Source organism: Carcharodon carcharias, chromosome 1 (assembly GCF_017639515.1).
Source record: "Carcharodon carcharias isolate sCarCar2 chromosome 1, sCarCar2.pri, whole genome shotgun sequence".
Classification (NCBI taxonomy): Eukaryota; Metazoa; Chordata; class Chondrichthyes; order Lamniformes; family Lamnidae; genus Carcharodon; species Carcharodon carcharias.
Window position 1 is genome coordinate 96,283,867 of NC_054467.1, and position 22,985 is coordinate 96,306,851.

General features: G+C 41.8%; 1 protein-coding gene across 4 annotated transcripts in view; it reads right to left on the minus strand.

The window, feature by feature from the left end:
• The window catches only part of cnot6l (CCR4-NOT transcription complex, subunit 6-like), a 100,985-nt gene extending 80,680 nt beyond the window's left edge, over positions 1-20,305 (minus strand). The window contains exon 1 of one of the 4 annotated variants that reach the window (XM_041186275.1): positions 20,240-20,305. The gene's annotated coding sequence lies outside the window, so the exon portion shown is untranslated. Of the gene's footprint in view, positions 1-20,085; positions 20,207-20,239 lie in introns of those variants that run through there. The other 3 variants (XM_041186285.1, XM_041186268.1, XM_041186295.1) reach the window with 3 other exon arrangements.
• Between the last annotated feature and the right edge of the window lie 2,680 nt (positions 20,306-22,985).

The window sequence follows — 22,985 nt, forward strand, 5'->3', positions numbered from 1 at the left end:
GTAGGGGAGAAAGCAGAAGTTTACAGATGAAGCAAGTTACAGCATGGATGCAGAGCGGGTAGCAGATAGCTCAAAAAGAAAAAGTAGGTGGGAGTGAATTAGTTGTAGGATCAAGCAGGAAAAGGCAAGGTAAATAGTTTGCAAAGGGAAGGGGGCCAGGTTTTCCCTGCAAACTCCCCCAAAAGCAACTTTTAGCTGTGCATTTCTCTTCAACTCACTTCACCCAATAGTGAAATAGGAAAACATGAAAAGGTAGCAATAAAGGGGAAGAGATCAGCTGAAAAGACAAGACAATGAGAGAAACAGCAATACGGAGACAGCAGAGTCAGCCATGAGGGAGATCATATTCTTCCTGTCATGAGCAATGCCACAGAACAATGAATAGTCAAAACAAAATTTAATATATACTTTTTTTTTTGGGGGGGGGGGGGGGGGGGGGAGAGAGAGAAAGAATGGTGGGGCTAGGGGCTATGGTCAACAATACAAGTGTCATTTCCGCAGATCAGTTACACCACAGGCAAGGTGCGACATGAAATTCTTTACACTAAACCTTCAATATGCTTTAACCCCAAATGTCAAAATGGCATTCTATTCTGCACCAATGTGTTATGCTAATTGTGAATATTTATTAAACAGGAAGTTCATACATTTTAGAAAGTACTTGTATTTAGTTTTTTATGACTGTAAAAAGTGCCTGTGTACTGTGACCAAAATATTGAGATAAAAAGAAACAATTTTGGCTGAGATAATTACACGGAGCAATGTAATATACGGAAGCCACCTGATAAGTCATTCAGACAAGAATTTCCGAAAAAATAGACTGTGAGCGGGCAAAACTGTGGCAGATTAATTTTGAAGCAGGCAAGTGTGAGGTCATCCAATTTTGACCAATAAATGGACAGATTTGAGTATTATTTAAATGGTGAAAGTTAGGAACAGTGCAAGTCAAGAGATTTAAAGGTCCATGCACATTCATCACTAAAATGAAGTAGTAAGCTACAAAAATCATAAAGTCTAATAGAACATTAGTCTATATAACGAGAAGGCTGGAATACAGGAGGAAATTTTGCAACTATACAAAGTGCTGGTTAGACCAAATATGGAGCACTGAGTAGAGTTCTGGACACCGCAACTTTAAAAGCATACACTGACGTTGGAAGGAGTGCGACATAGATTCACCAGAAGATTACCAGGGCCCTAAGGGTTAGATTATGAAGAGAGATTACATACACTAGGCTTATTTTCCACAAAATAAAAGGGCAGGGGGTGATCTGAACAAAGTTTTAAGATTTTAAAAGCAATTGATCAGGTATATAGCAAGAAACTTGATCTGCTGGTGGAGGAGTCTAGGTCAAGGGCCACAGAAATCAGAGCCAAGCCAACGTTAACTGTGTTCCTCTCCGCAGCTGCTGTCAGACCTGCTGAGTTTTTCCAGGTATTTTTGTTTTTCATTCAGGAGAGAAGTTGGGAAACTCTTCTTCATACAAGGGTGGGAAAAAAGACACAACTATCTTCCACAAAAGGTAATAGATGCTAGTTCAATTAAATAATTTTGAGATCCATACATCTTTTGCTCTGCAAGCGATATGAAGCCTAGGTAGGTGGATGATGTTGAGATGCAGATCAGCTATGATCTCACTGAACGTACTTGAGGGAATGAATGGCTTATCTCATTCCTATATTGTATGTTACACTTTGCTATGATTAACTCAACATTTAACACCATAACATTAAGTTGGCTTGAATGAAGTTGGTAACATTCACAAAAGGTCAACAGAACAAAGAGCTGCATGGTAATTTTTTTTTAAGAATATGGAAACACTGTAAAGCACTTGCCATTGAATATTTTATATGGTAATTCACGTCACGTTTATGTTTATCAAAGCAGCCATGCATTTATTTACTCTATAGGTGGGCGAGAGAAACCACATACTTTTCTACTGATTTCCCAGAATTCAAGCTAAATCATTCCTTGTACAGACCTTTTATGCCCCGACAGTATCAGCATCTGGCTACTTTTAGAGCCCTGGGAGTCAAGTGGAAAACACAAAAATATATAAAGGAATATGAAGTAATGTGATTATTTGGGGATTAAAACATTGCCAACCATAGACTTCAGGGCTTTTAGCAGAGATGAACAATCTTTCCTGAAGTGGCACAGAAACAAGAGTAGGCCATTAGCCCCTTGCATTCAATGAGATCATGGGGTCATTGACCTGAAATGTTAACTGTTCTTTCCTCTTTCCACAGATGCTGCCACAACAAACTGAGTATTTCCAGCATTTTCTGCTTATTTCAGATTTCCAGTATCCATAGCATTCTCCTTTCCACTTAGTTTGTGTAATCTACGCTGCACCCCTCCAAGGCCAATATATGTGTCTTAAGTACTCAACAATGAAGTCTAACCTGGGTTTTATACAGCTAGAGCTGGACTTCTATCCACTTGTATTCTATTCCTCTAGATACAAAGGCCAGCATTCCATTGGGCTTTCTGATTATCTTCTGCATTTGTCCACGACATTTTAATGATGCAATGTATCTGGACCCCCAAGCCTCTTTGTATCTCCACAGTTTCTAGCTTTTCACCATTTAGAAAGTACCCTGTTCTGTCCTTTTTAGATCCAAAGTGGACGGCCTCACATTTGCCTGTACCGAAATCCATTTCCCATGCATAGCTTGGCCATTCACTTATCTATCAATGTCTTTGTAATTTTAGGCTTCCATCTACACTGCAATGCCTCCTACCTTCCTACGATTGGTAATTTTGGATATGTAGTTTTTATGAAGTAAAGATTTTAGTGGGAATTGCAGAGCTTAATCCTCAGCAGCTGAACGCAGAGTCACCAATGGTGAAGCAAAGGAAACAGGGAATAAGCAAGTGGCAGAATGGTAGGAACAAAGCATGCGCATAAGGTTATAGGTCTGAAGTATGTTACAGAGAGGGACAAGGCCAGGGAGAGATTTTAATTCAAGCAGTGAGCATTTTGAAATGCAAAGCATTGCGAGACCAGAAGTCAATGTAGATCAGCAAGCCTCTTTTGTTTTGGGCGTATCAAACTATAAATACCATGTAAAACATGATTTTTGATCAATAGGTAATTTTTTAAAACAATGTTAGGTATCTTTTAATTTCTAATTTTTTCAAAGTTCTTTGCCCTTCGCATAATATAAACACCATTGACCACACCATCTCCCACTGACATCTCTCTCCACAAACCAGCTCGATGTGGTTTGATTCAATTGCATGATTCAATTCCTACCGCTGCAAACACATCCAGTGCATCCTCAACAACTGCTTCTCTTCCCAACCCTTCAAAGGTAACTCTCCATCTATCTTCAGACCTCTCCTCTTTCACATGATGCTCCTTTGCAATATTATCCCCTGGCCAAGTCAACATAATCACATGGAAGCTGAAGTTTCCCACTCTACTGCTTCTCTCAATCACAGGGCTGCATCAGTGCTGCATCAGTGCTGTCGGACTGCCCGTCTTGAACAAGACAACTTCCTCCAGCTCAACATCAAGAACAAAGTCAACCACTGATATTGAGCCCATACTTTATAACAACTTACTGATCTCTAATTCTTCCAAATAATCTGTAAACAAACTATTTTCATTGCTCAAGCAATGGTCTTAAAAAAAACAGCAAGTTAGCAAATAAATATTCACAACTGTTCTTCAAGAACCCAGAGTACCCATGAGAAAGATCAATATAAGTATTCTAATGAGAGAAAAAAAAATAACTCAGACAGATCACCAAACTGCATGTCTGACAGGTGCTTCAGTGAGGGCTCCAGAATATTACAAAGAAATGCTGATGTTTTTTTCACATCACAATCATTCTTGTCTTTCTCATTGCACTCCCTGAATTTAAAAAAGTCATGCCTCCACTTTTTCTGCACAGCTCTAGATAAATTAGCACACTTTCAAAATAATGAATTCATTCTCTTGTCTGAATGAAAAGAAAAAAAAAACATGCAAGCCAGAACAAAGAGATTTCCCCTTTAGGACCATTGCACATAATAAGAATTTAAATTTAAAAAAGAATTTGAAAAAGTTGCAGATACAAAGTTAATTTTGAAATACCAAAATGGCAAAATTAAGCTATAAAGTTAGCAATTTACGGCTTTCCTGTAAAATTGACCAGAATTAAGAAATCAATCCCTAGAAGCCAACAATAAAACTTCCCAAGAGGCTTCACAAAGAGAGGTATGGGACTAAAGTTTGACATTGCTGAAGCTTCAGGAATTGTGTGGCTTAAGCACGGGAATGCAAAGGAGACCTGGGAAGGCTACCTCCTGGGTCATGGACTCTTATCTGGAGGCTCTGCTGCAGGATCTGAGGAAGTGAAGTGACGTAATGGGCCATAACTTCCGAGCTCCAGGGCAGTGTAACTGGGGGCTACCCCAAAGATGCGCTGGGGAACCCCCTACACCCACCCCCCCAAATCCCAGAAATTCCCAGGTAATGTTTGCTAAGGATAGGAGGAAGGCACCAGTCTCTAAAACCAAGCAGGCGTGATTGAAGTCACTGAGGAATTGAGAAAGAGTGTCTGCAACAAGCAATTTAAGAACTTAAGATCAGGAAAGGGGAGTGGTGTAACAGTTGAAAAACTGCCAACTCCCACACTCTGAATTCCACAACATTCTCCTGCACAGCAATCCTCAGAACACATCTTGCAGCCCCACTTATCCCTCTCCACGAACCTCCTTACATCTGCATCCCAAATATCCAACACTCACACTTTGAAAAATACAGATCTCACATGGTATAGTTTGCTGTAACTTGAATTAGCCAGATGCTGTATGCCAGGAATTTTTGCAAGGCCAAAAGACTTTTCAAAATAAAGTAAACACTGCTGAATGCTGCTAGCAGTTTTCACAGATAGCAAGGCCTATGGACCATTAGAGGAGTTCTTGTGATGCAGTGGGTAGAATCACTGCCTCTTGGGCCAGAAGCTCCTGGTTCAAGCCCCATCCCAGGACTTGATGGTGAAAAAGGTGCAGTGATAACGCAGCCAAGCAGGTTGAGTATCAATCTGCAAATCCTTCCAACACACACCAATAACAGGTGGTAAGAGCAGGAGATATTCCTGATCAGCCATGTGATGGAAAGGACAATGGAGCCTCTACCGTCATTATCCATAGCTCCAAAACGTGCAGGTAAGAGTGCATGTTGCTACAGCAACTTGGAGTCAGTGAACTGTAACACACCAGCACCAGCAAGAACTATTTAAAAAAAAAACACTTTGAAGATCGTTCAGTTCACTTTGCTGAATTAAGATGCCTGCTGGAATGTAAAAGTTAATTAGTGTATCGAACCATAGCAATTATGACTTGGATGGTGGAATACTGATCAAAATTAAAATTTGCCAACACTACCAAACTTGAAAGTGTGGCTGAGAATTTCATTGATGGACTTTAATAGAACATAGCAGAATGGGCAGACCAGTGACAGATGGAATTTAACAGCTATCCCTCATTTAGCACTCCTAATGTGATTGGCATACTAAACAGGAATCAATTTACCATAATAAAACATAAACATTAGAGGTCTTACCTCATTGTATTAGAAAGCTATTGGCTGCCTTGAACCTACCTAGCCAAAATATCCCTTTTATTCTTACTCTTTGCATGACTGCTTGTACTTATCTATCACCTGCCACTTCGTGCTAGCTGGCCGTCCTGGTACCATCCCGCATGCCTCACTAAATTGGCCCTCGCCCTGTGAGCAAAGGCTCAGGAGTGCCGCCAAGCAGAAATTGGGTTGGACTAGCAAGCAAAACAGTGGGAAGTGTTTAAAGAATAGATTCAGCACTGAGCACACACTATTCAAATAAGTTCCCAAATTGACAAACCACGCTAAAATGAAAACAAGCTAATAGAACGTGCCCAAAATGGGGAATATCTGTAAAGAGAAGTATAAAGTGATGCATTTTGGCAGAAGGCATAGGGAGAGGCAATCTACACAAAGTTGCAGGCAAGAACGTGAGCTTCAAAGGCTGTGTTGCCTGTGCAGTGCCATGGTTAAGGACATCTCTACAGGGCTGGAGAGGAACTTTCAGTGGGAGGGGAAGGATCCAGTTAGCATGGTCCACGTGGATGCAAACAACATAGCAAAATTTCTTTCTTAGTTCCACCTATAGGAGTATGAGCAACCAAGACAAAAGGTAATAACCATGATAACTACATGAGCCACAAGCAAATTGGCATAGGGTAAATAAGATCAGAGAGTTGAATGTGCGGCTCAAAGATTGTTTTGGGGGAAATGGATTTTGATTCCACTAGGACTGGGGAAAGAGAGAGCTAGTCCATTGGGACAAAATTCAGTGGGACTAGTGTATTGGCGAATCAAATAACTAAGGCTGCAGAGAAGGCTTTAATCAAAATAGTAGGGGGTGAGTTGATGTGAGGGGAAATTTTGAAAGTTAAAAAGGAAGGACAAGGTAATAGTGCAGGAGCAACAAAGGCAACGATCATCAGAATGTGACAAGAAGGGATAGAGCGTACAAACATAAGAGAACACCAGAAGACATGAAATGGTGGCAGCAGTAAAACCCAAATGCTTATAATGAATTTAATGCTGAATTAGATTGAAAAAAAAATCAACCAGGTGTGAGGAAGAGAAAAACAGTGAATTGTACAAAATCAAAATGACCACCACCACAGAAATGAATGTTCAGCTCCAGGCCATAAGTGCAAGGTTGATTATGTCATGGAGGCTTTTCAGAAGTTTAAAACAAAAGTGCAGACTGACATTCAGTAACTTTCTAAAAAGACACTGGTGAAGAGAAAAGGGTTAGCTGCATCTTTTTGTGGCAGGAAAGGGTTAAGCTTCTTAATAGTTTGGAGATGAGTGAGGATGACAGTAAAAACCCAGGCAAAATTTTTGAAAAATTCAGCACACGTCGCTAGCCAAAGTCACATCATCAGATCTATTGTTATGGATTTCAACGCCTGAGCCAGGAATCAGGTGAGCCTGTTGACAATTTTTTAATATATAAGCAAGATTGAAAAATGCAGCCAGGAAACGTAAAATCAAGGAAACAGGTGAAAGGCTAATAGATCAGTTCACTTGAGGCTTTTTACATCCTGAACTACAAAAAGATTTCTTTGTAAAAAATACGCTTATAATATCACAGGTTATAAAAGCTACCAGGGTACATGAAGCCACAAGTAGACAGATGAAGATGCTGACTACCCAAATAACTAGACGTCAATTAAGTCAAGAGAAAGGCAGCAGGATTGATGCTCTGAAACAGCAAAAAAAAATGCACACCAGAGTTAAAAATATGCAAGAGCTGTGGACAACCATATGAGTTCACAGACAGAAGGAAATGTCCTGCATATGGATCAAATTGTAGAGCTTGTGGAAAAACCCAATCACTGGAAAAAGATGTGCAAGGTAAAGAAAGTAGATCATAAATGAGTTCAGAGGTACAGCAAATGAGAAGTAAAAGAAGGCAAAATATTCATACCCTAGATGACCATGAGCTTGAGGACACAATAGGCATAGGAACCATACAACTGAATATAAAGGCTGGCTAACAGATTTCCCAAAAAAAGAAATTCATACAACCATTCAGGTCAGGAAAAGGGTGAAAAATAAGCTATTCCCCAGCCCTTCACCACGCACCCCACCCCCCCCCCCCCCCCCCCCCCCCCCCCCCCCCCCCCCCCCCCCCCCCCCCCCCCCCCCCCCACCCGCCCCCCCCCCACCCACCCCCCCCCACCCGCCGCCACCACCAAACTATAAATCAGCTCTGGTATCAATCTTCAGTTTCAGAATAACATCATCCCCCTCAGGCTGTATCAGAAGATCTTTCCTGAAAAGAAAACAACAGTTACCTAAGGAAAAGGTGCTCTGAAACCAAGCAACAGCATCAAGGGGAAGCTGAAATTTGAGAGTTAGGAACAACCCAAATCTGTTTTAATGAGATGACTAGGTGCTTTGAAGGTTTTGAGTGTCATATCACTATTGACCTAGCTCTGAAACCAGTGATTCATCCCCCAATAAAGTACCAATAGAACTAAAAGGAAAGCTTAGAAGAGAGCTCAACAGATGAAGAGAGCTACTGAATGTTAGTCTGCACTTTTGCTTTAAACTTCTGAAATGTCTCTATGACACTGATCACGGACTGGAGCTGTGCATTCATTGCTGTGACGGTGACCATTTTGGTTTTGTACGATTCACTGTTTTTCTCTTGCTCACACTATTTCAGGTTGATTTTTTTTCCCCAATCTAATTCAGCATTAAATTTGTTTTAAACATTTGGGTTCACCAGAGTCAACAGATTTCATCGTGGTGAAAGAGAAGCCAAATGGACAGCTAGGAATTTGCTTGGATCCCAAAGATCTTTCAAGCAATAAAGAAGAATCACTCCACTGTTCCAACACTGGAAGAGATCACACCAGCACTGGCAGGGGCAGATGTGTTCAGCAAGCTTGATATCAGAAATGCTACTGGGGTATGAAGCTTTATGGGGAATCTTTGCTGTTGACAACATTCAACATACCCTTTGGCTGATACAGGTTCCTGTTTGCAGATACAAAGATAGGTGGAGGGACAGGTAGTATTGAGGAGGCAGAAGGATTTGGACAGGTTAGGAGAATGGGCAAAGAAGTGGCAGATGGAATACAACGTGGGGAAGTGTGAGGTCATGCACTTTGGAAGGAAGAATAGAGGCATTCTAAACGGGGAGAGAATTCAGAAATCTGAAGTGCAAAGGGACTTGGGAGTCCTAGTCTAGGATTCTCTTAAGGTTAATTTGCAAGTTGAGTCGGTAGTTAGGAAGGCAAATGCAACGTTGGCATTTATTTCGAGAGGACTAGAATATAAAATTAGGGATGTGCTGCTGAGGCTTTAAGGCTCTGGTCAGACCACATTTAGAATATTGTGAGCACTTTTGGGCCCCGTATCTCAGGAAGGATATGCTGGCCCTGGAGAGGGTCCAGAGGAGGTTCACGAGAATGATCCCAGAAATGAAAGGCTTAACATATGAAGAACATTTGAGGACTCTGGGTCTATACTCGATAGAGTTTAGGAGGATGAGGGGAGATCTGATTGAAACTTACGGAATACTGAAAGGCCTGGATAGAGTGGACGTGGGGAAGATGTTTCCCTTAGTAGGAGAGACTAGGACCCGAGGGCACAGCCTCAGAGTAAAGGGAAGACCTTTTAGAACAGAGGTGAGGAGAAACTTCTTTCGCCAGAGAGTGGTGAATCTATGGAATTCATTGCCACAGAAGGCTGTGGAGGCCAGGTCATTGAGTGTATTTAAGACCGAGATAGGTTCTTGATTGGTAAGGGGATCAAAGGTTACAGGGAGAAGGCGGAAGAATGGGGTTGAGAAACCTATCAGCCATGATTGAATGGCGAGGCAGCCTTGATGGGCCGAATGGCCTAATTTCTGTTCCTATGTCTTATGGTCTTTTGGCCATGAAGAGAGCCAGGATATGTTCCAGCCAAAAGTAGATGATACATACCGAAGTTGTAAAGGAGCAACCACCAGGTCCCTGTGTAGATGATAAAGATCATGACCACCTACTTGAAGCAGTGGGGAGAACCAGAAAAGCTGGGATCAAGCAGACAAATGTATTGTGAAGGTGACAAAATTCCACTTCTTCAGAATGATGTATACATCTCACGGTCAAGCCAAGTCCTGTAGAAGTCACAGCTCCAAGAGAAAAGAAAGAGAAGAGAAGTTTCCTTGGCCTGATCCAGTACATGAGTCATTTCGTACCTCACATATCAAACCACACAACAAATCTACAAGAGCAGTCACGAAACTCCTGTCCTAACAAACTCAAAGTAATGTGCAAGGAGACAAGTCTGCCATACTACAACAGAGAGAAACATTTCACTCTGCAAGTAGATGCTTCTACATAAAGGACTGAGAGCAGCCCTGGTACAAGAGGGGAAACCAGTAGCATTCACATCCAAAGCTCTAATATCAGCTGAGAGCAGATATGCCAAAGAAAGAGAGCTTTTGACAGTCATGTACGCATATGAGAAATTCCATACATATCTCTACAGGAGAAAGTTCATCGTCCATTGAAGAGTCTGTAAAAAGTACCAGCAAGACTGCAGAAATCACTCGAGGCTTCAGAGTTATGACTTCACTTTGAAATACAAGCCAGGAACAGAAATGGTACAAGGAAGAAACATGACATAAAATATTTAGGTATAAAGATCCATCACCTAGTGAACGTCACACTACCAAAACTGAGTCAAATTAAAGATGGGATCAGCAAAGATGAAGAGTTACAGATGCTCTCTCAGCAAGAGATCCAGGGGTGACCCAATAATACACAGCAAACACAGCCAGAAAAACAGTAGTACTATATTATCAGAGATCTTCCAAAGTTCCCTAGATTCTAGAAAAATCCTAATAGATTGGAAAACCATAAACATAATACGCTTATTCAAGAAAGGACGGAGGCAGAATAGGCTAACTGGCTTATAGTTTCCTAACATCTGTCATTGGGAAAAAGCTGGAATCCATTATAAAGGAAGTAGGAAGTAGTAAGAGGACATTTAGAGCACAGTGAACACACATACGAACTAGGAGCAGGAGTAGGCCACTTGGCCCTTCAAGCCTGCTCCGCCATTCAATAAGATCAGAACTGATTTAATTTTAACCTACCCCGATGACCTTTAACCCCTTTGCTAATCACGAATCTATCTAGTTCTGCCTTAAAAATATTTGAAGACCCTGCTTCCATTGCCTTTTGAGAAAGAGAATTTGAAAGACTCAACCCTCAAAAAATTTCTCCTCATCTCTGTCTTAAATGAGCAACCCCTTATTTTTAAACCATGACCCCTAGCTCTAGATTCTCCCACAAGAGACATCCTCTCCATATCCACCCTGTCAAGACCCCTCAGGATCTTATATGTTTCAATCAAGTCATCTTTTACTCTTCTAAACTCCAGTGGATACAAGCATTTCCTCAAAAGACAACTCATCCATTGCTGGTATTAGCCTAGTAAACCTTCTCTAAACTGCTTCTAACTGTTCACAGTACTCCAGATGTGGCCTCACCAGCACCCAATGCAACTGAAACAAAACCCTACTTTTGTATTCAATTCCCCTCGCAATAAACTATAACATTCTATTAGCTTTCCTACTTCCTGCTGTACTTGCATATGAGCCTTTTCTGATTCATGCATTAGGACACCCAGATCCCTCAATCTCAGAGCTCTGCAATCTCTCACTATTTAAATAACATGCTTTTTTTGTTATTCTTCCTGCCAAAATGGACAATTTTACATTTGCCCACATTATATTCCATTTGCCAGGTCTTTGTCCACTTACTTAACCTATCTATGTCACTTCGTAGCCTCCTTACGTCCTCTTCACAACTTACTTTCCTACTTATCTTTTGAGTTGTCAATAAATTTAGCAACCATATCATCTGTTCTCTCATCCAATTCATTGATATAAATTGTAAAAAGTTGAGGCCCCAGACTGATCCCTGTGGCACACCACTCATTACATCCCGCCAACCAGAAAAAGACCCATCACAGCTACCCTACGTTTCCAGTTAGCTAGCCAATCTTCTATCCATGCCAATGTTACCTCCTACACTGTGAGCTTTTATTTTCCGCAATAACATTTGATATGGCACCTTATCAAATGCCTTCTGGAAATCGAAGTACAGTAGATCCACCAGTTCCTCTTTATCCACAGCACATGAGACTGCTTCAAAAAACTCCAATATATTGGTTAAACAGGATTTCCTTTTCATAAAACCATGTTGACTCTGCCTGATTACCTTAGAATTCATCTAAGTGCTTATTTAGCATAGAACCAAAGAAAAGTTACAGCGCAGGAGGCCATTCAGCCCATCTTGTCCATTCCAGGCCAAGGACACCTAGGTGCCCTTTCTCAACCCACCTTCCTGCACCCGGTCCATAGCCCTACAGCTTACAGCACTTTAGGTGCAGATCCAGGTACTTTTTAAAAGAGTTTAAAGTTTCTGCCTCTACCACCAACTTGGACCGCGAATTTCAGACACCCACTACCCTCTGCATAAAAAAGTTCTTCCTCATGTTCCCCCTACACCTTCTGCCACTTATCTTGAATCTATGTCCCCTGGTTCTAGAATTCTCCATCAAGGGAAACAATTTTATCCTGTCCGCTATCTATTACCCTCATAATTTTGTACAATTCAATCAAGTCACCTCTCAGCCTTCTTTGTTCTAAGGAAAATAACCCCAACCTATCCAATCTCTCCTCGTAGCTACACTTTTCTAACACTGGCAACATTCTTGTAAACATCCTCTGCACTCTCTCCAGAGCTATTACATCCTTCCTGTAATGTGGTGACCAGAACTGCACACAATACTCCAGCTGTTGCCTCACCAGTGTTTTATACAATTCCAACATTACGTCCTTACTTTTATATTCTATACCTCTGCCAAAGAAGGAGAGCATTCCATATGCTGCCTTATATTGGCACCCAATACACTATATGCTTAAAGCAATACGTTTTAACTTGGTGATATACTCAATTCTTCATATTAAATTCCTTACCTACTGCTGTCACCAATGGCAGTGGTAGAGCTGAAATCACCAGTATTTCGCCCTTGTGCTATACACCTCAAAGCTTCCTCTTCAGATACAACCCAAGTTTCAAAAGGACACATCAATAATTGTATTTTTGGCTTTCGTTTTCCCCACAGTTCAAGTGCATGGTATGAAACTCTCAGACTATTTACTGAAATCCTAATGGCATTATGCTCACAGACTGGAGATATCTTGGGGGTAGATAAGTATCATTCATTCATTAACTTTTTGCTGCAAATAATCCATTGGTAGTAGGCTGCTGAGACTGGCCGGGTTGCCTTGTTTGATTATCCCTAGTAAGGGTGTGAACGCTAGGCGCAGGCATGCCCAAACTGCAACTGACAGGTTGGCCAACAAATGGAACTCACCATATATTAGTGCTGCCATTCTTTCACACGAATTGTGTCTGTAACAACTCCAGCATCCGCAGTTTTTTTGTTTTTATGACTTAAATAAGATCCTTTGCTGATGCAGTCATTTACTGTCTTTCCCTCTTGAAACACACTTCCCGTTATCCTAGCCCTGATCCGTCGCAATCCCAGCTTCAGCACTACTCATATGGAAATGACCGAAGTTTCACATCTCTCTTCCCTAGACCTCTAGTGCCCTGCTATAACACCTTAAATAATAGCTTCTAACATTTTCCCTAAGACAGATGTTAAGCTGACTGGACTGTAGCTTCCTGCTTTCTGTCTCCCTCCCTTTTTGAATAAAGGAGTTACATTTGCTATTTTCCAATCCAATGGAATCTTCCCCAAATCTAGGGAATTTTGCAAAATTAAAACCAACTCATCAACTATTTCACTAGCCACTTCTTTCAAGGGCCGAGGATGAAGTCCTTCAGGACCCGGGGATTTGTCAACCCGCAGCTCCCACAATTTGCTCTGGTGATTGTAATTTTCCCTAAGTTCCTCCCTCCCTTACATTTCCTGATTTACAGCTATTTCTGGGATGTTACTTGTATCCTCTATAGTGAAGATCAATGCAAAATACCTGTTCAATTCATCTGCCATCTCCTTACTTTCCATTATTAATTCTCCAGACTCACTTTCCATAGGACCAACACTCACTTTGTTAAACAAAAACAGAATTACCTGGAAAAACTCAGCAGGTCTGGCAGCATCGGCGGAGAAGAAAAGAGTTGACGTTTCGAGTCCTCATGACCCTCCGACAGAACTTGAGTTCGAGTCCAGGAAAGAGCTGAAATATAAGCTGGTTTAAGGTGTGTGTGTGGGGGGCGGAGAGATAGAGAGACAGAGAGGTGGAGGGGGTTGGTGTGGTTGTAGCGACAAACAAGCAGTGATAGAAGCAGATCATCAAAAGATGTCTTGAGTGCCCTACCATCCATTCTTAATTAGCACATTCGTTTAGATAATATCACCAACTTTAACTTTAACACCTATGTGTTCTATTGTACTATTGTTGTTGACATCTTTTGATGATCTGCTTCTATCACTGCTTGTTTGTCGCTACAACCACACCAACCCCCTCCACCTCTCTGTCTCTCTATCTCTCCGCCCCCCACACACACACCTTAAACCAGCTTATATTTCAGCTCTTTCCTGGACTCGAACTCAAGTTCTGTCGAAGGGTCATGAGGACTCGAAACGTCAACTCTTTTCTTCTCCGCCGATGCTGCCAGACCTGCTGAGTTTTTCCAGGTAATTCTGTTTTTGTTTTGGATTTCCAGCATCCGCAGTTTTTTTGTTTTTATCACTTTGTTAACTCTTTTCTTATTTAAATATCTATAGGAACTTTTACTGTCTGTCTTTATATTTCTAGCTAGCTTTCTCTTATACTCTATTTTTTGCCCTCCTTATTAATCTTTTAGTCATTCTTTGCTGCTCCTTTACATTCTGTCCAATCTACTGACCAGCCACCAATTTTAATGCAATTATAGGCTTTTCTTTAAGTTTGATAATGTCTATAGCTTTTTAGTTAACCACAGAGGGTGGGTTCTCCCCTTGGAAGTTTTCTTTCTCATTAGAACATATCTATTCTGTGTATTCTGGAGTATACCCTAAAATGTCTGCCACTGAACCTCTACTGACCTATCCATTAACCTCATTTGCCAGTTTACTCCAGCTAGCTCTGCTTTCATGCCCTCATAATCGCCCTTATTTAAGTTTAAAATACTAGTCTTGGACCCATTCTTCTCTTCCTCAAAGTTAATGTAAAATTCAATCATTTAATGATTGCTGCTACCTAGGGGTGCCTTCACTATGAGGTTATCAACTCTTCCCATCTTGTTGCACAGTACCAGGCTCAGTATGGTCTGCTCTTAGAGGCTGGCTCCAGAACGTTCCAAGAAACTATCCCAAAAACATTCTATGAACTCACCTAGGCTGCCTTTGCCCATCTGATCTTTCCAGTCCAAATATAGATTAAAATCACCCATGATTATCACTGTACATTTCTGACAAGCTCCCATTTTCTCTTCCTTTATACTCAGTCCTACCAGGTATTTACAATTAGCGGGACTCCACACCACGAACATAGTGACCTTTTGCCTTCATCGTTCTTCACCTCAACTCCAAATGCTTCTACATTCTGGTTTCCTGAACTTAGTCATCCTTTCCAATGTGCTAACACCAACATCAATTAACAGAGCCACCTCCACACCTTTGGTTAGCTTCCTGTCCTTCCTAAATGTCAAATCCCCTTCAACATTCAGGGCCCAATCTATGTCATCCTGCAGCCAAGTCTCTGTATCAGCTATCAGATCATACTTCATTATTTCTATTGGCACTATCAGTTCATCTGTTTTGTTTCAAATGCTAAGTGCATTTAAATACATGGCCTTTAATTTTGTCCTTTCATTATGTTTGTAATGTCTGGTCCTATCTGCTGACTTACTCTTAGATTTGTACTCAGTCCCTTCCTGTCATGTTCTGTCTGTCATTTCCCAAGTTAGCACCTTTTTCTCTTGCCTTGTCTCTACTCTTTGGTTTACCACATCTCCCCAAATTTGATCCCTTGCCCTCACTATCTAGTTTAAAGCCCTCTCTATTTCCCTAATTATGCAGCTCACTAGAACATCAGTCTCAGCTCAGTTCAGATGTAGACCATCCCAAGTGTACAGCCCCCACTTTCCCCAGTACTGTTGCCAATGCCCCACAAACCTGAACACACTTCTCCCACGTCAGTCTCTGAGCCACGCATTCATTTTTCTAATCTTGTTTGCCTTATGCCAATTTGCATGTGGCTCAGGTAATAATCCAGAGATTATTACCTGAGGTTCTGCTTCTTAATTTGGTGCCTATCTCCTCATACTGCCTATGCAGAACATCCTTCCTTGTCCTGCCTATGTCATTGTTATCTACACGGACCACAACAACTGGATCCTCCCCCTCCTACCTTAAGTGCCTCTCCAGCTCTGAGCAAATGTACCAAAGCCCGGCACAGGGCAGGCAACACAGCCATCTGGACTCTTGCCCTTTGCTACAGAGAGCAGTGTCAATCTCCCTCACTACACTGTCATTTACTACTACATTCCTTTTTGGTCCCCCAACTTGAATGGATTCCTGTACCACGATGCCATGGTCAGTCAGCTCATCGACCCTGCAACCCCCACTCCCATTCAAACAAGCTGAGAGAAACTCAAACCTGTTGGACAATTGCAGAGGCTGACAATCCTGGCCTCTAAGTCCCCTTACCTGTCTCACTTGCAGTCACAGCCTCCTTTCCCTGGCTACCTTCCAAATCAGAAGACCTCATTCTAAGGGGTGTGACTGCCTCCTGGTACAAAGTGCCCAGGTAACTCTCCCCCTCCCTAATGTGACATAGTGTCTGCAGTTCAGCCTTCAGCTTAATGACTTTGAACCGAAGCTCCTCAAGACACAGATACTTACTGCAAACATGTTTACCCTAGATCACACTGGCATCCAAGAGCTCTCACATGCTGCAAACATGACACATCACCTGTCCTGCCAACTTTATGTGCTTTAATTAATTACTTATTTTATTCAAGTATTTATTTTCTTTTATGTATTTTATAAACCTTACCAGAAATTCCTGTACTATTTTGAATCTTAGGAATAGAATAGACTTGTCCACTTACAAGATGTTTACCAAATAGCTACCTTTGTTCTCTGTAGTAGAGCAAGAACCAATTCCTGCAGGGTGAAAAAAAGGGGTGCCTCCTTCCCCTCTCCACCAAACTCCCTCAGCTCATCAAACTCTCACACTGTTAAAGTCACACTCAGTGCTGGTCATACAGAGAATGTGTGAATTTATATGTTCTGAAACAAAGGGACTGAGCCCAGGTACAGAACAAACCAGTTCGAGCTAGTTTCCTTAATTAACTGTTTCAGTTGCTGCCAAAATAGCTTCTATTTCCCTGCTTAGGCCTTGGTTGAGACTTAGTATTTAAATAGCACTTTCAGTTAAACATTAAAAATATACAATATTAGATTTTTATAAAGAGATTTAAGTTTGCCTCAACTCACTAATACTCTTACACTTTAGATAATCATAATACTACCAGGCAGAGTCAGCATAGTTTTGTAAAAAGGAAATCATGTTTGACAAAGTTATTAGTGTTCTTTGAGGATGTAACAAGCAAAGTGGATAAAGAGGAACCAAGAGATGCAGTGTATTTGGATTTCCAAAAGGCAATCAATAAGGTGCTACATAAAAGGTTACTACACAAGAGTTCATGGTGTTGGCAATGATATATTGGCATGGCTAGGGGATTGGTTAACTCACAGGGGAAAGAGTTGGGATAAATGGGTCACTTTCAGGTTGGCAAACTAATTGGTGGCGTCCCACAGGATCACTGCTGGGCCTCAACTATTTACACTTCGTGTTAATGACTTCAATGAAGGGTCTGACTGTATTGTAGCCAAACTTGCTAACAATACAAAGATAGGTGGAAAAGCAAGTTGTGAGGAGGATACAAAGAATCTGGAAAGAGATATAGATAGATTAGGTGAGTGGGCAAAAATACAGTAGAGATATTAAGTACAAAAGCAGGGAAGTTATGCTGAACCTTTATAAAGCGCTGCTTAGGCCACAACTAGAATATTGCATGGAATTCCAGTCACCAGGCTTCAGAACAATGTGAGGGTCCTTGACAGGGTGAGAGGAGATTTACCAGAACTGTTCCACAGGGAGTATAATGTGGGAAAATGTCAGGTCATCCACCTTGGTGAAAAGAATAGTGAAGCAGATTATTTAAATTGTGGGAGACTATAGAATGCTGTGGTACAATAGAGATCTGGGTGTCTTTGCTCATGAATTACAAGAAGTTAGCATGCACGTACAGCAAGTAATTTGGAAGACAAGTGCTTTATTGCAAGGGGATGGAGTATTCAAGTAGAGAAGTCTTTACAAATGTACAGGACATTAGTGTGATCACACCTAGAGTATAGTTATGGTCTCCTTATTTAAGGAGGGAAATACTTACATTGGAGGCAGTTCAGAGAAGGTACACAAGGTTGATTTCTGGGATGAATGGATTGTCTTATGAGGAAAGGCTGAGCAGGTTGGGCCAAGACTCATTGGAGTTTAGAAAAATGAGCTGTGATCTTATGAAATATAAGATTCTGAAGGGGCTTGACACAGTTGATACCAAGAGAATGCATTCCTTCATGGGGGAGGGGGGTGCTGAAATCTAGAACTGGGATACACAGTTTCAGAATAATGGGTCTCCAATTAAATACGGAGAAGAGGAATTTCTTCGCTGCAAGGGTTGTTTATCTTTGGAATTCTCTACCCCAGAGAGCAGTGGAGGCTGGATCACTGAATATTTTCAGTGCTGAGTTAGATGAATTTTTGATCTACAAGGGAGTCAAGGGTTATGGGGGGCAGGCAGGAAAGTACAGTTCAGGCCACAATCTGATCAGCCATGATATACTGAAGGGCAGAGCAGGCTCAAGGGGCCAAATGGTCTAAACCAGCACTGATTTCTCATGTTCTTAAATGGCACAGTTCCAAAGAAAGTGCAGGGACAGAGGGACTTGGGGATTCATGGGCATAAATCTTTGACAGGACATACTGAAAGTAGTTAGGAAAGTAAATGGGATCTTGAGCTTCATAAATACAGTAAAGATATTAAGTACAAAAGCAGGGAAGTTATGCTGAACCTTTATAAAGCGCTGCTTAGGCCACAACTAGAATAGAATTCCAGTCACCAGACTTCAGAACAATGTGAGGGTCCTTGACAAGGTGAGAGGAGATTTACCAGAATGGTTCCACAACAAGGGACAAGTTTAGGTTGAAGAGCTAGGGTTGTTTTTCTTGGAGCAAAGGAGATTGAGGGGTGATTTGATAGAGGTGTACAAGATTATAACAGGTTTAGATAAGGTAGCCAAAAAAAACCTACTCCCATGAGCTGATGGGTACAAGGACTACAGGATGCATATTTAAGATTTTGGGCAAGAAAGGTGAGGTGGATGAGAGGAAGAACTTTTTTTTTTTACACACAGCAAGTGGTAATAACCTGGAACACCATGCCTATGAGGGTACTGGAAGTAAAGACAATAGTTTCAAAAATAAATTAGATGGGTATCAGAGGGAAATAAACTTGCAAAATAAAGCAAGATTGCTCTAGAGTCAGAATTGACTTAAGAAGCCAACTGGTCTCTTCCCGTGCCATAATAGCTATGACTCAGGGTGCAACACTGAAAAGTTCCAAGTGCATTTTTGTTCAATGTTCAAAACACAATCCAATTTGATATACGGCTGTGTTTCAAATTTTCAAACAGTACTTGTCTGAACTACATAAAAATGATAACACATGTGGAATGAACGTCAGTGGGTTTTTTAAGTCAGGCTGATGAGACTACAATACATGAAGCAACCAAAATTGACTAAAAACAATACAGAAAATTATCTAAATGACGGACATCAAGAAGCTGGCAAAATACACTACCTGTTTCTGCATAAATTTCATATGCAGTCCTTTCTATTCTGCACGAATTTCTTCCCAAAACACAGGGGAAGCAACAAGACTCCACCTAACCAAATAATTGAAACTCACCACCAAGTGGGCCCACAGTACAACCAACCTCAAAAAACTTCCTACTCAAAAATAAAGTTTTTGTTCTTCTCACAAATATACCATGAATTTAATTTACGGCCTTTATAAGTGAAATTCTGCAAATAACCTCCTTAGCAAAGGTTTGGATTGCGGTACAGACATTAAAAGTGTCTAAACTTCTCTCCCTCCACCCCCCCCCCCCCCCCCCCAGGAAACATTTTCAGCGACATTCCCAAAAACAAAATCCCCAGTCTCTGCCGCTCAGGGAGCATTGAAGGCTGCACCCGGGACTCCCGCTGCTTACTGCCAGCAAAGGGGTAAAGCCCGGGGCCCGGGCCCCGGTCCCCACGGCCCAGGCCGCCGCCGCCGCTGTTGTCGGCGACATCTAAACTCCATCTCGGCACTGTCTCCCCCGCCCGCGCGCCGTAGCTCACACAGATCTCGGCATCTTAACTGCCAACTGACACGACCCAGGCTCCCAGCAACCGAGCCGCCCGGACCGGGGCCCATCTCCAGGCCCCGCACTCAAGACTCACCTCCAGGCCCGAGCGGCGCTCACATCTCCCCGGAGCCGCGGCGCGGGAGAGTCCGAGAGACACCAGCGCCGCCCCCGCCAGCGAGCGATCCAAGTGCCGATCTCCACCACCACCCCCCCCCCCCCCCCACCCCGCCGGAGCCGAGCGGACTCACTGGATCCCTGTCATGGCGCTGCCACCGACCAACCGATCGATCGACCGACCAAGCAACCAACCTCCTACCTCCCTCCCTCCCAGCAGCTGCTGACGGTACAGTGTGTGCACTATATATACAGCACAGGGTGTCATATACACAGTGTATGTGCAATATGTACATATATCATGTACACAGTGTATACAGCATGCAAAATATACAATTCGCGCTATATATGTCACAACCTATACATTACGTCATAGAGACGCCTAATGCAAACAACTGATATTCTCCATGCAAAATAAATATGGGGACACTGCATATAATATACATAATATTGAATCATACAATGGTTACAGTACAGCAAGAGGCCAATCAGTATCATGCATGTTCCAGCCCTCATAGGCACATAGGATTTAGGAGCAGGAGTAGGCCATTCAGCCCTTTGAGCCTGCTTCGCCAGTCCATAAGATCATGATTTATCTGGTTGTGGTCTAAACTCTACTTTCATGTCTCCCTCCGCCATAACTATTGACATCCTTGTCTATCAAAAATCTATCCAACTCAACCTTGAATAAATGCAATGACACAGCCTCCATTGCTTTCTGGGAAGGATAATTTCACATATTCCAACCCTCTTAGAGAAAAAAATTCTCCTCATCTCAGTCAGAAAAGGGAAACTTTTTATTTTTAAACTGCCTCCTAGTTCTAGTATCTCCCACAGGAGGAAACCATCTTCCTGGTGTCTACCCTATCAAGTCCCTTTTCAATAAGTTAACTTCTCATTGTTCTAAACTCCAATGGATAAAGGCCCAACCTGTTCAACGCTTCTTCATAAGCCCTTTATCCCAGGAATGAGTCAAGTGAACCTTCTCTGGACTGCTTCTAATGCAATTATATCCTTTTTCAAATAAGGAGACCAAGACTGGACATAGTACTCCAGATGTGTTCTCACCAAGCCCTGTACAGCTGCAGTAAAACTTCCCTACTTTTATATTCCATTCTTCTTACAATAAATGTCAACATTACATTTGCCTTCCTAATAACTTGCTGTACCTGCTAACCTTTTCTGATTCAGGTACCAGAACACCCAGATGCGTCTGTACCATCAAGTTTTGTAATCTCTCTCCGCTTAAATAGTGTACTGCTTTTCTATTCTTCCTGCCAAAGTGAGGTTCACATTTTCCCACATTATGCTCCATCTGCAAATTGTTTGCTCACTCACTTAACCTATCTAACTGCATGAGCAATTTAGCTAGTCCCACACCCCGTAGCTCTGCAAATTTTTGGGAGTTTTCATGTGCTAACTTAATTCCCACATGAAAGCTGCAATTGAATCTGCCTGTAGCACACTACAGGCAGGGCATTTCAGATTTCTATTCTATAACATTATTTTCCTCATGCCGCCTTTGGTTGTTTTAAATCTATGTCCTCTGGTTCTCGACCCTTCCCTCAATGGAAACAGTTTTTCTCCATCTACTCTGTCTGGACAGTTGCACAACTGGAAGGCAGTTAACACAGGGCTTAGTATTCAGTCCCTTGCTTTTTTGCAATTTATATTCAAGATTTGGAGTCAAATGTAGGGGCATGATAAAGCAGTCTGCAGATCTTACAAAAATTGGCCATGTGGTTAACAATAGCAAACAGAAAAACTTTAGAGTGGAGGAAAATATAGATGATCTGGAGCCGTTGGGCAGAAAAGTGGAAAATGTATTTCAATCCTGAGAAGTGTGAGGTATTGGATTTTGGTAAGTGGAACAGGTGAGAGAATCCAGAATAAATGGGAGGATACTGAGTAGTGTGAAGGGATAGAGGTACCTTGGAGTGTATGTCCACAGATCCTTAAAGTTGGCAGAACAGGCCGATAAGGTAGTTAAGAAGGCATATGGCATGCTTTCCTTTATTAGCCAAAGCACAGGGAGGTTACACAATACCCTATAGTTTACAAAACTATTTAGATCACAGCTTCTGTATTGTGGTCCTGGTCACCACAGTACAGGAAAGACCTCACACTGGATATTTTTATTATATATTATATATATATTTGTAAACATATATATATCCTCATGGCTAATTTCCAAAATTTTAAAAACTGGATCATGACCTTTTAAAATGGCTGAAGCCATGTCTGTCTGTGACCTTTAACAAAAAGAGCTACATACATAGAAACATAGAAAATAGGAGCAGGTATAAGCCATTCGGCCCTTCGAGCCTGCTCTGCCATTCATTATGATCATGGCTGATCATCCAACTCAATAGCCTGCTGGCAGCATCGGCGGAGAAGAAAAGAGTTGACGTTTCGAGTCCTCATGACCCTTCGACAGAACTTGAGTTCGAGTCCAAGAAAGAGTTGAAATATAAGCTGGTTTAAGGTGTGTGTGTGGGGGGAGGAGAGAGAGAGAGAGAGAGAGAGAAGTGGAGTGGGGGTGTGGTTGTAGGGACAAACAAGCAGTGATAGAAGCAGATCATCAAAAGATGTCAACAACAATAGAACAAAAGAACACATAGGTGTTAAAGTTAAAGTTGGTGATATTATCTAAACGAATGTGCTAATTAAGAATGGATGGTAGGGCACTCAAGGTATAGCTCTAGTGGGGGTGGGGAGAGCATAAAAGATGTAAAATTTTTTTTTAAATAATGGAAATAGGTGGGAAAAGGAAAATCTATATAATTTATTGGAAAAAAAAGAAAAGGAAGGGGGAAACAGAAAGGGGGTGGGGATGGGGGAGGGAGCTCACGACCTAAAGTTGTTGAATTCAATATTCAG